The sequence below is a fragment of the Parasteatoda tepidariorum genome, chromosome 8, assembly GCF_982258835.1.
Source record: "Parasteatoda tepidariorum strain Cologne lab strain chromosome 8, Ptep-v5.0, whole genome shotgun sequence".
NCBI classification, from domain to species: Eukaryota; Metazoa; Arthropoda; class Arachnida; order Araneae; family Theridiidae; genus Parasteatoda; species Parasteatoda tepidariorum.
Genome location: NC_141762.1, coordinates 105,539,207 through 105,551,599, shown reverse-complemented (window position 1 = coordinate 105,551,599; position 12,393 = coordinate 105,539,207). Strand labels below are relative to the sequence as shown.

The window sequence follows — 12,393 nt, the reverse complement described above, 5'->3', positions numbered from 1 at the left end:
AGTGTATAATATTTGGTAGCTTCAGCATAACTTAATATAAAAATATTGTATTCACACAAATTTAATCAAATAGATTATTCTCAATAAATTTTAGTTATCATATAGGTAATTCAAATGAAATATACTACTAATAAACTGCAATAGATTTGAAGTGAAAATTAAAAATTTGACTGTAGCAACTGTTACATCTGTTAAACTCTGACTTATTTTATTAGATCTGTGGGGAGGAAACAAAATTTACTTCTATTTTTTTTATTTCATAACTTTATTTATTATACTTTGTATATTTCAGTGACTGCACTTTGTGCTGGAAAAAAAAATCATAATTTTTTTTCAATTTCTATATATTTTTCTAGCAGTAAATTAGATAAATTGCAATTTTGAAAATTCTTAGTCATAATTATTCAATATTTATTATTGATAATCAATCATCCTCTTCACCAAAACTTATGATTTTCGACGGTGATTATCAAAACTAAAAGGGGGGTTAATGTCAGAACAATTGAACATCATAGTTGATCACTTGTTATTTTCTATGTTTATTTATTTATAATTACTTCACATTCATATTAGCTAACAATTATTTTCTTACCTAAAATTTTAGGTTTCTGATATGAGTGTTAAAACTGTGGTTAAATCTGGATAAAACAGTCAATTGTCTAATGCGTGCCAACTTTGACTTTAGCGTTTTCTCCACTGTGAATAAACTTCATCCTCTTTGCTTCAATTTTGATTTTTTTCCCCAAGCATGAAAATTTACTTCATTTCAATGAAGTAAGTTGTCATGTCTTTACTCGAAAACATTGTTATATACTTTTCTATGGATGTTTAGTTGAAATTTTATAACATTTTTCTATTCTCTTTCAGAGCATATTCTCAGTTAAATAGTTTGAAATGACTTTTTTTTAAAAGTGCACTGGATGATGAACAGAGGTTCTGTATCTATTTATCCTTGTGGTATTGGTGGACAAGAGGGTACGAAAACAAGGTATTTTTCAGTTAGCTAGGCGCAAGAAATTTAATTATTTTATTTAATTTTTATGTGTTAAAAAAAAGTTGGAGGTCTACATTTTTCATCAAAAATATTTGTTTATGCAGGTGTAATTATTTCTTTTTTTTTTGCTGTTTAATTATATTTTGTGGCTTTTTTTTTAAACATAATATTTACTTTGTAAGAGGAAGATATAATAATTTATATTTATTAAACATTTCTATGTTTAAAATTTTTGTTTTTCTTTTAAATTGTAGTTTTTGACTAAGTATGGTAAAATAATAAGCATTTCATTCAAATTATTTGTTGATGAAAGTATTTTATTTAAAGTGTGTTTATTTTTATAGATTAGTTTTTAGTTTTCACATACAATTTATTTAATGTTTCTTTTGCTTTTGTTACATTGCTTCAGCTAAAAATTTTTTAAATCTTTACTAAAATTAATGATCAATTTAATAATTTATGCTCGCCATTTTAAAGTTTTTATAATATTTTTCTCAATTGTTTTCTGTCCATTAACTAAATAATTCTATTGTGTATTAAGTGCAAAATTTGCATGAAATACAAAATATTTTCAAGTCAAAATCTACCATCCTTTTTTTTTTTTTAAACTCTTAATTATTAAAGATTGTTACTAATTGAAGATTATTACGGTCTTTGGTGTAATATATTCATAACATTTCAGTTTTATAGCTGATTTCTTTTATAGCCAGGCAAGAGATTGATCTGACTTGTCCCTGGACAAAATTTCAAACTTTTTAAACTTTAGAAAAAGTTCCTGAATAAAAAAAAAATCTTTATTGTCTATTTTTCTTAATATTTCTGCATTATTTTGTTTTACTTTACTATGTTATCCTATTTAAACATCATAATCTTTGGTTTGTTAGACTGTTAATGTGCACAAATTATAACTTTAAATAAGTATGTAAATTATGAAAATGAGTTTTACATACTTTTTTTAAATTATTTTTTCACGAGTTGATATGTGTATTTTAGCTTTTTTATACTTTTCTCACTCTTATAACAAGCCTAGTTAGTGACTATAACAAGCTATCTGATTGGAGGAAATAGTCATCCCGGGGTCGGGGAAGCCTGTTTCAGATGCTTCAGACTTTTCTGTTATCTAGTAGAACTTAGTCAGGCATAAATTATAATATTATAAGTTTTTAAAGTCACACCAAACAATAAAAATTTAGTAGACCAATGGGAGTACTATTCTTTTAGTGTACCGAGATCTTAATATGGTAGATAAACTTGAAGGGGGAAAATAAAACTTTGTTTGTATAATTTATATTATGGTACACATGCTATGAGATAAGAGACAGCTGCATAGAATAAAAAACAGAAATTGGGACACATATAATAATGAAACTTCACTAGAATTTATTTGCATTTATAAATATTATTAAAAAAATTGCATTTAAAGCTCTCTGTTTTTAGATAAATGCAGTTTTCATTGACTTCTATCAACATAAAAAATTAAAACCATACACATCAATATCATTACACTGCAATGTGTCTTATACATAAAACGGAACTTAACTTTTTTTTTTTTTGTTGACAAATACATTGTCCAAAATAGTAAATATCATGTAAAGTAATTTTTATCAGAAACATTAAGAATAATTATTATAAACATTAAGTATGCTTTTACCATTGTTATAATATAAGATAATGATTTAGGAGTACTGTTTTTTAAAATCTAAATCTAAAAATTCCTAAATAAAGTAAATTCTCAAAGCCTAAAAGATATTTCTTTTAGCTGATAGACAAATCTCGCTGTCAGTCCACAGAAAGCATGTAAATTTGAAATTTAAACATTTCAATTTTAAATGCTTCATCTCATGGAAAAGGGGGGTGGGTGGACAAACCTTCCAAGTGTAGCCACTTTCCAGAAAAATTTAAAAGCTGGTAGCAATTGTTATCCAAAAATATTTGTAAATTTATGTTACAGCTGACAAATTGTATTCCTGAAATATCCCTAAAATTAAAGCCTTTGAAACTTACAATAACCTCATTAAGTAATTGGTGCCTCTTTTAAAAATTTTCCAGACTGTGGCCACCCTGCAACACGCGAAAGAACTTATTTATTTCTATAATATTCGCTACCGAAACCTTCAGCATAGAATAATAAAATTAGAATTTTTTTTTAACTCGTGGAATTCAATATAAATTTTTTTTTTCATTATTATTTTGCTAATTCCTAACATTTTGACAAATTTGGCACCCATGCATATCATTTGGGTGACATTTGTAGAACATTATACGTAGATTGTTGCCATATTGGCATAAACCTTATAAATTTTAATCAAGTTCGTTGCAGTATTTAGTTCTTATGATACCGATCTATTTAAGCAATCCAAAAAGTTAGAAATTTAAAACTGTAGATAGTTTCCCACAACATATATTTATTTTATTATATATTTTATTAATAATATATTTTATTTTTAGGATTAAATGGGCCTTAATAGACTTCATCCTAATGGCTGTGATTACGTTGGGGCTTCATAGCTATTGTTTTGCATAGCTGCAAATGCACTGAGAGTCCCGCAGTGAACTGACTGATCATCAAGATCCCAATAGAACACTGAAGTCAAGCATCACTGGCTGCGGTCAGTGTGCGGGTGAGTAACCTCTTTGATCAGCATGCAAAGGGACCGAGAGTGTGCTGTATCGGTCCTCGTTAAACTGTTTTAAGCAAAGTGGTTGACTTTGCATGTCATCAGGCTACCGAAGCAGCGGTCATCCCCTCTCCAAAGGATGAAAAATGGTGATGGCATGTCTTCGGATCATCCTCTGCGATGTTTCCCAGATTGTCGCTAATAGTCCATAATTCAGATCTAGTGGGACGTAAACCAACAACAACTGAGACTCAGATGTTCTGTATTTTAAAAAATTTAATTTAGAACTACCTATGTATAATCATTTGTGTGGATCGGCTCTTCTTTGTCGCTTTTTTTTCGCTCTCACTTTTATGTCATTAATTTATGTAAATGCCATCTTTAATGTAAATTTAACTTCCTACGTTTGCTTTAAAATTAAGTTATTTTAAATGACCTCGGCATGTAGTGATTTATTATTTCTTATTTAGTTACCTCTGAGTGTAAAATTTTTTTTACCCTTAAGTTTATATTTTATTTAATTGCCCATATATATTTTATTTACCTGTCCACAGTAAACTTTCATTTCAAGATCATTTAAAAAAAAAAAGATCATTTAAAAAAAATAATAAAATTCTGTTTTCAGTTGTTTAAAAGCAATTTGTTTTGTTCATTAGTATATTTCCGTTCATAGTTTGTCCATAGTTGTCCCATTTCATAGTTTGTCCGTTTAAAACAAGGTCAAAACCAAAAAAAAAATTCTTTTTAGAACGATAAAGCCTGGTTTTCTAATAATTTTTTTTTTTAATAAGCATCTTTTTAAATAAATTTTCTGCTATTTATGTGAATGTTTTTAGTTTGAATATTGAAAAATGAAATAGAAATTCTCACATTTGTTTCAATTTTGAGTTTAATTGATAATTGGAATTCACCTACTTGAAATAGACATAAATCTGCAATTTTTAATTGTTTATGTAAAATTAATTTTGTCCCCTCCAAAAAAAAGCCTATGTAAAAGAAATAAATGCAATCAATTTTTAGATAAAATCATAACTCTTAAAATGTTTAAAATAAAATAGATTGTTAGTTATTCCCTGTTATGTTAGTTTTTTTGTATTAGTTAAATTGTGTGAATTAAAGACTGAAAGAATTAAAGTTTTTCAAACTTTATTTTTACAAACTTGTAAAAGATGCATTTTTGCTGCAGTCAAGCGTATAAACAGGAATGAATTACTTTTCTAAATTTTATTTTAACAGTTTAATTTAAGAATTATTTTTTATTATTTAGGTGAACAAATTTGTATTTATGCAGTATGCTTATACAGTAGAAAACCAATTATCCGGGATGCTCGGGACCATCGCTATCCCGGATATCTGTTCCCGGTTTTCTGGATCGACCAAAAAGTGTCGATAATCGATGTTTTATCGAACCCGAAGAACAAGGAAAAAGTGTAATGCATAAAGTAAGAGAAAAAAGAAAGGTACTCCTAACTTTAAAAAGAAAAAAAAAATGGTAGAAATATAACATTTAAAAGAATAAAAAAATTTGCAAGTTTAGACAAGAAATAAAGTTTAAAAAATACAAAATTCTCATATTATTTTTTTAAAAATAATTACAATTCCTAAATTAAATAATATAAACAAAACCAATGATTAAATAACGCAATATATTTCATACCTAATTATACGGGGGGGAAACGATAAAATAAAAGGAAAACTTATTAATCTAAATAAAAACACTTGAAAATTATCGAACGAAACGATAGTTAAAAAAAGCACTAGCATAAATATTAAAACCCGGAACAAAGCAAGATCAACGGAATTCAAAAAAAAAAAAAAAAAAAACCTAATGATAAAATTTATGAATAAAAAGAATTAATTTATTGAGTGCGAAATTTATCGCGAAAAGAAAAAAAATCAAACGTAGTGGAATCAGAAAAACAAAACTGCAATCTGCTTCATAAAATAATCTTATGTTTAAATTAATAAACAATTCTCCTTTTATTTTATTTTTTTTTGTTGATAAAAACAAGATTTTTAATTACAGCAGATGTGATTCCACACCAAGAAAAACTTGCAATTGATACCGCTCTTCCAAAGATTGAGAATTTATTCAAAAGAAAAAGATTTTATTTTTATTAGTCGATGTCAAATAAATATATTTTTCTCTTTTCTTTTTCTGTTCACGTAAATCAAGCAGAAAACGAAATCAGCATGCCACACCCTTGAGTTTGATTGACGGCCTAAAGGAAAAAATAAAACATTCCTCCCTTCCCTGCTTTCAAGGTCAATGACGTTTCTCTGGGTAAACGGGGAAAATTTTTTTCCCCTTCCTTACATTTTCCTCTACTTAACTTCAAGGATGAGTCCAATTTGCGCTTTTTTCGTTCTAGTTTAAAATGGCGGGAAAATCGAGCAAAATTTTTCCCGGTTTTCTGGTTTCCCGGTTATCTGGATACCGGATAAATGGTTCTCTTTTGTATTTATTATTATAATGTTTAAAATTGCTATTTTTATACTTTATTTAAAAAAAAAGTTTGAGAAATTTTTTTTAAATATTTTTAAAATATTTCTTTTTTGTTTATGCTGAAATATAACAATAAGAACTTTGTTACATTTAAAGCTAATGACCAAAAAGTAATTTTTTTTTTTTGCGTGTGTGTGTTTTAGAACCATTAAGGCTGAAATATACTTTTACAATTTTAAATGTTTGTAATTATGTAGCCCATTTATCAATTTTATTCTTCTCATCATTTTAATTATATTATTTAGTTGAAATATTACATTGTCTTGTTTCTCCCATGATGCTGCATTTTAAAATTGCATTGATTTCACATTTCCTCGATCACATTGATTCGAAGCAGCCAGGTTGTATAATTTTTATTTGACCTATATCAGTTCATAAAAGCATGTCTAAGCAATAACAAAAATTATCTAAAGACGACTGTTATAACTATAAACTTATGCTCACAGTAATTTGGTTTATATGTTATATTAGTATTCATTATATGTACAAAAAATTTTGTTGCTTAATAATTTAAAAAATATGTCGCGACAAATTTCTTTTAAAAAAATAAATAACCAAGATGATAGACATAATAAAATAAAAATCTTAAAATTAATAAATATTCATATTTTTCTTTACAACAAAAGATGTATAGTCATTCATTGATTCAGTTAGATTTTGAGAACTATGGGTCTCTAAGACTTAGAAAGTCTGCTGTTAAAGAAAATTGTTACATATGTTTGAGAAATCAAGGCTGATTAAGATTTATCAAACACCTGCATCTAGGAAAAACTATGTAATATGATGCTGAAAATTATTCTAATTTTCTCGTTAAGCTATTTAATTAAATAGCTTAATTAATTAAATATTTAAAGTTTTGTCTACCAGCTCAGATAAAAATATTTTAGTGGATCTGTTAATAACCATTTCCTTTTAAAAACTAATTCCAATTTCTCAACATTACTTTTGTTGAAGAAAAAAAATAGTTACCTCAAAAATCCTTGAAAATCATTAAATAGGGAGTAAAGGTTACTGAAATTTTTCGCGACTGGTAGACAGGGTTTAAAAAGCTATTTTTTTCTTCATAAAAACCCAAAAACCAGGTGTTTTTTTAATTTTTTATTTTAAACGAAAGGTTAAATAGTATTTTATATCTAAATGTTATCTTAGTAATGTGTGAATATGTATATATACTGTGACGAATTTTAATATCAAGGAGAATGAGATATTCAAGAAAATATATTTTTTCAATTAAGAAATATTTAATAACAGATTGATGAAAAGAAATAAAATTGATAAATGTGTTACATAAATATATACACACATATTATAGTAAAGGTGGGTTTTAGTTTTGACAGTTAGAAAAACAAAGAACTATTTACTTTTGTGTCATTTATTTTAACATAATTGAGCTTTAAATATAACAATGTTCTTATTGACATATTGCAAAATTATGAAACATTTACTTAAAAAAATATTTTAAATGAATTTTAAAATAATGAATGTAAGCATAAAATTCAAATTTGTGTACAATTCAAGTTTGTTTATCTAAGTAGCAGAAAACAAATATGAAATTGAACTGAAAAAATAAAATTTAGAAAAGCACCTTATTCTTGTTTATACTTTTGTTAGAACAAGAATTACTTTTGAATTAGTTATGGTCTAATTTATTTTAAGCATTTTTACAAAACCTCATGTTTTTATTTTAAATTTGCTTACAATACTTTATTTCACATTGGTATTCTTGTGAAAACTCAAATTCTACCTAAACATTTGAAAATTGCAGTTTTGTGTTTATTTAAAATAACGGAATTTAACTCAAAATTTCCAAAAAGGTGAGAAAACCATCTTGTCACTTCGCAATATTTAAACAAATAAAAAATTAATATAAATACAGGAAAATTTATTTATTAAAAAGATTCTTTTAAAAAAAAAAAATTCTGACTTTGTTTTTTTTTCTTCTTTTAAATCATTTGGTTTAAACGGCATTGTTTTAAACCAGATAAGTCTGCTATAGAGGTGATTGTGTTCCTGAAAAATACCGGATTTTTTGCTAACAATACTCCTGAAGTTTCTGGAAATTCTATGTCCAGAAGCTTCAAGAAATCATCGATCATGTGTAAAAATTCTTGTCTATTTTATTTAAAAATATTAGAACTAGAATTTATACTTGCCGTCTTTCATTTGTAAATATTTTTTCTGGCAGAATAATAAATGTGATTAGAGATAAAAATAAACTTATACATAATTATTCATTTAAATTATGCTGTAAATAATTTATTTAGAATTTAATGTTTTGAAAATATAAATAATTTAACTTTATAAAGACATTAATTTTTTGAAATGCGTCATTAATGATTTTAATAAGAAATTTTCAGGATTTTTGAGTTGGGATCACAATCACCCCTGAATAGTTGAACAATACATCGGAATAAAAATTCAGATAAAAAAAAATATGTTTAGGAATAGAAATGAGGCAAATGATTGTTACAGTGATCAAGAGTTTTATGGATAAAATGTGATAATTTTCATTTCTGAACATATGAATGTTGAGCATGGTTTGATTGACATAGTCTTTTGACATTGCTTAAAAACTTATAAAATAGTTGGTATCTAACGTCTAAAATTAAATTAAGGAAATGAAAATAAAATACAGGGTTGCCACTCCGCAGGGAGAATAGGGAAAACCTGAAAAAAAAGGGAATTAAGAAATCAACTAAATTATCAGGGAAAATGCAAGGAATATTTATTTCTTATTTTCTTTTTTTACAAAATGTTGTCCTCTTTAAGTGCAATCTATGGGGTATTTAAATATAGTTCAGTTATACTTTACTATTTTATTTGCTGTATTTTTATTTTTTTTATGTATGTTAAACTGTTCCTTATTTAAGTTTTTCTAGCAATTAAAACTACTATTAGTTATCCTGATATAGCGTACAAATTTGCGCAGTAATTGCGTGTTTCCTCTTAGTATATTGTGTATAATATATACAGGGAAAACGCAGGGAGCTTTTTTTGTCTTCCCAGATTTGAGTAGCAACCCTGTAATAAATCTATAAAATAACTTTTTTGCTCTATGAATTATTCTTTATTATTTCTTTTAAATTAAATTTAGTAATTTTAAACTATATTTGTGAAAAAAAATGTCATTCTTTTTCTCGTGTCTTTAAGTAGATATCTCATTTTATCAATTTTTGGCATTTAGCTGAACAAGTCAAAAAGGGGTGAGTAGTAACAGCTCAACAAATAAAGTCTTGGCCATATACTCAACTGATGTTATTTCTTGACAAGATTGGAAGTAAAAAAAAAAAAATGAGTATGTTCATTTTAATTATGTCATAAATTAGTTGTAGTATTTTAGTATACAATTTTTTAAGTGTAAAGTGTATGAGTATAATTAAGTGTAAAGTGTATGAGTGTATTAAGTGTATGAGTGTAAATTAAATAATTTGGTTTCAAAGCTCAAAAGATTTTGAAAATTTTTTTGAGGTTTTGCAGTTGTGTACTGTTAATTATATTTAATAACTGTTAGGCAATTATCTTTGGTGTTCATTTAATTTTGACTTCTAATTGATCTTGCTTTTTTGAATAGCAAATGTTCACAAGTTCAAAAACTTTTTCAATTTATGATCAATAGAGAAACAGGTTTAAGTTCATGGTATCTGCACACCAAGAAAGTCTTAAATCTTGGTATTGAACAAAATTTGTCATGAAATGTCTTGATTTTAACTATTTATTTTTAAAAAATCATGGATTCAGGGTGCCCAAAAGTCTCTTTTTTTAAAATAGAATTTACCCCCTCACACACACACAATTTCATGATGTACCGAATATCTGAATTTGTAACAAAATCCCCACTCACAGTCATATTTTATTAAAATATAAAATGTTTTTATTGTGTTCTTTAAAAATTATGATGTTCTTTAAAAAAATGAAAGATAAAACATCATTTCTAGAGCAAATTATCTTTTAAACTTCTGTAATTTCAGAATTTTTGTTATTATTTTTATTTTATTTTATCAATTTAAAATTCTAGCTGAAGCAAGCCAGTCATTGGCCATTTTTCCGAAAAGAGAACAGAAATATCAGGAGTATTTCTTTAATCTCCAATACACAAGAAAAGCATCTTTAAAATATATTTCTGCTGTAAAAAAGAGGAGAAACAAATTGCTTTTGTATTTTTTTCTGCTATTTTATTGCTTCAACTTTTTCTTTACTCTGTTTTTTAAATTTAAAATAAATTTAAAGATGCAGAGTATGAATTTTCGTTATACCTATCATTTCAATTAATGTTCTAATGCTTTTTTAAATTTATTGTTGTGCTTTTGTTGGAGAACTTCGTTAAGTCATGGAATATTCTTGGAATTAGTCATGGAAAGTCATGAATTTGAAAATTTAAAATGTAGTAGATACCCTGTAAGTTGCAGCTTATTAAACAAAATGATTCATGAAACAAAGATTTTTTTCTGTTTGGAAAGTGATGTCCAATATTTCTGTGATGGACAATCAATTATCTAAGTAGGCCAGGCCCACCGTAGCCCTTTGAATAAATGTACATGTTAAAATTCCTGTTTGTGTGTAAATAAGAGCAATAATTTACACTTATTATGATTTTTATCTTATTCATTAATTTATCCTTACTATATTCCCCATAAAACATTTCTTAGTTAAAACTTTATTGATCTTTCTTTTTTTTTTCTTTTATGATAATATCTCAAAATGGGCTAATACGAAATGCTATTTAATAAAGTGATGAAATTAAAACAAAATAGAAATTTCGCAAACTTATATGAAAATGACTTAAAGAATTGTGATAATATCAATCTAAGGCTCAAAATATATTTTTATAAATCAGAAAATTAAAACTGATACACCATTAGTACAAAAAAAAGTAAAAAGTTTTAAAATATCTTTTTGTAATTTTTTATAAAAATATAAATTTTAGATAATTTTTTATTTCTGTACATTTTTGTATTTCCAACAAAGTTTATTTCAATAGTTGTATTGAAGTTTGTATGATGTGGAAGAAATATATATTATGATTTTTTTCTTTATAAATTAATGTTTTCTTCATTGGGATTTTTTTGTTGTTTTTTTTTTTTTTTTGCAAGAAATAAAAAAAATTACATAACTCCGATGCATAGATTAGTTTCTGTTAACTGTAAAAACAGTTACATTTTAGGACTATAATTGATTTGAAAGAGTGAAACGTTTTGAATAAGATTCAGTTTGTGTTTTTTCTAATCATATATTTTTTTAAATGTAAGTAATTAGTAAGATCTATCAAAAAAGTCAAACATGGATGAAATGAGTCCAGTTTTATTTTGATAAAAGTATCTATTGTTTATTACCACTGTCTCCCTTTATACTTTTACCTTTGAGTTTGTATAGCATTTTAAATTTTTACTTTTTGTTATTCTTATTTCAGTTCTTATACAAACTTCCTCAAACAAAATATTGAGTCTATCACTTAAAAACAAAGCATGCCAATAATTATTGCATTAATGCTCCTGAAGATTTTGCTCAATATGAGTGTAGGTTCTTTACATGATCTTCTCATGACATAGTGCAAAAAGTTACACTGGCTGTTATAAATTAAGGAAAAATGATCAAAAATTATATCTCAAAAAATTAAGTACAAAATGTAGTACATGTAGAAAAGTTCAATAAAATTGACACGCTGGAGTGCACATATTAATGTATAAAATAACATGAAGTGATAATCCCTGTGTCAGAATCATAGAGACACGCCGTCTGAGCACGTTAGAGTTCTTGCAAAAAGATCTTTCTTTTGAAAAGTAAAAGAAATATATATTTAATTTTCTTTTCAAAATTTACGCATAATATTTGAATCATGCATATAGATAACCAATTTTTGACATGCTCAATTTACGCCGATAGTATCGTAAATTAATATAAGGTTTTAATTGTATTTTCAGCAGTTATTGATATTGATTTTCACTTGGATATTAAATATCCCCATATATTTGAAACAATACGGAACATTCGTATCGTGCATTTGAGTATTTACTTTTTAAGGTGATAATTCTATCCCACTTTTTGCAGTTATTGCTATTGATTTCTCCATTTTTTAAAAATCTGATATTCTTTTATGCGCTGTTATTTATTACAATAAGGTAATCTCGAAACGAAGCATTTGAGGAGCCTGATTCGAAACATGTATTTGTGGAGCTGGATTCGCATGATTTCGTCGATCTTTGGATTTCATACTTTTTATTTATTTTTTTATTGTGATGATTATTTACAAAATGCGAAGTAGGAAATAATTTGTGTCC

At 26.0% G+C, this 12,393-nt stretch overlaps 1 long non-coding RNA gene across 6 annotated transcripts in view; it reads left to right on the top strand.

The window, feature by feature from the left end:
- The window catches only part of LOC147806624 (uncharacterized), a 37,038-nt gene that overhangs the window by 4,323 nt on the left and 20,322 nt on the right, over window positions 1-12,393 (top strand). For 4 of the 6 annotated variants that reach the window (XR_015436047.1, XR_015436046.1, XR_015436048.1 and 1 more), the window contains 4 exons: window positions 605-774; window positions 868-988; window positions 3,443-3,615; window positions 9,303-9,413. This is a non-coding gene — a long non-coding RNA (uncharacterized LOC147806624). The remainder of the gene's footprint in view (window positions 1-604; window positions 775-867; window positions 989-3,442; window positions 3,616-9,302; window positions 9,414-12,393) is intronic. The other 2 variants (XR_015436049.1, XR_015436050.1) reach the window with 1 other exon arrangement.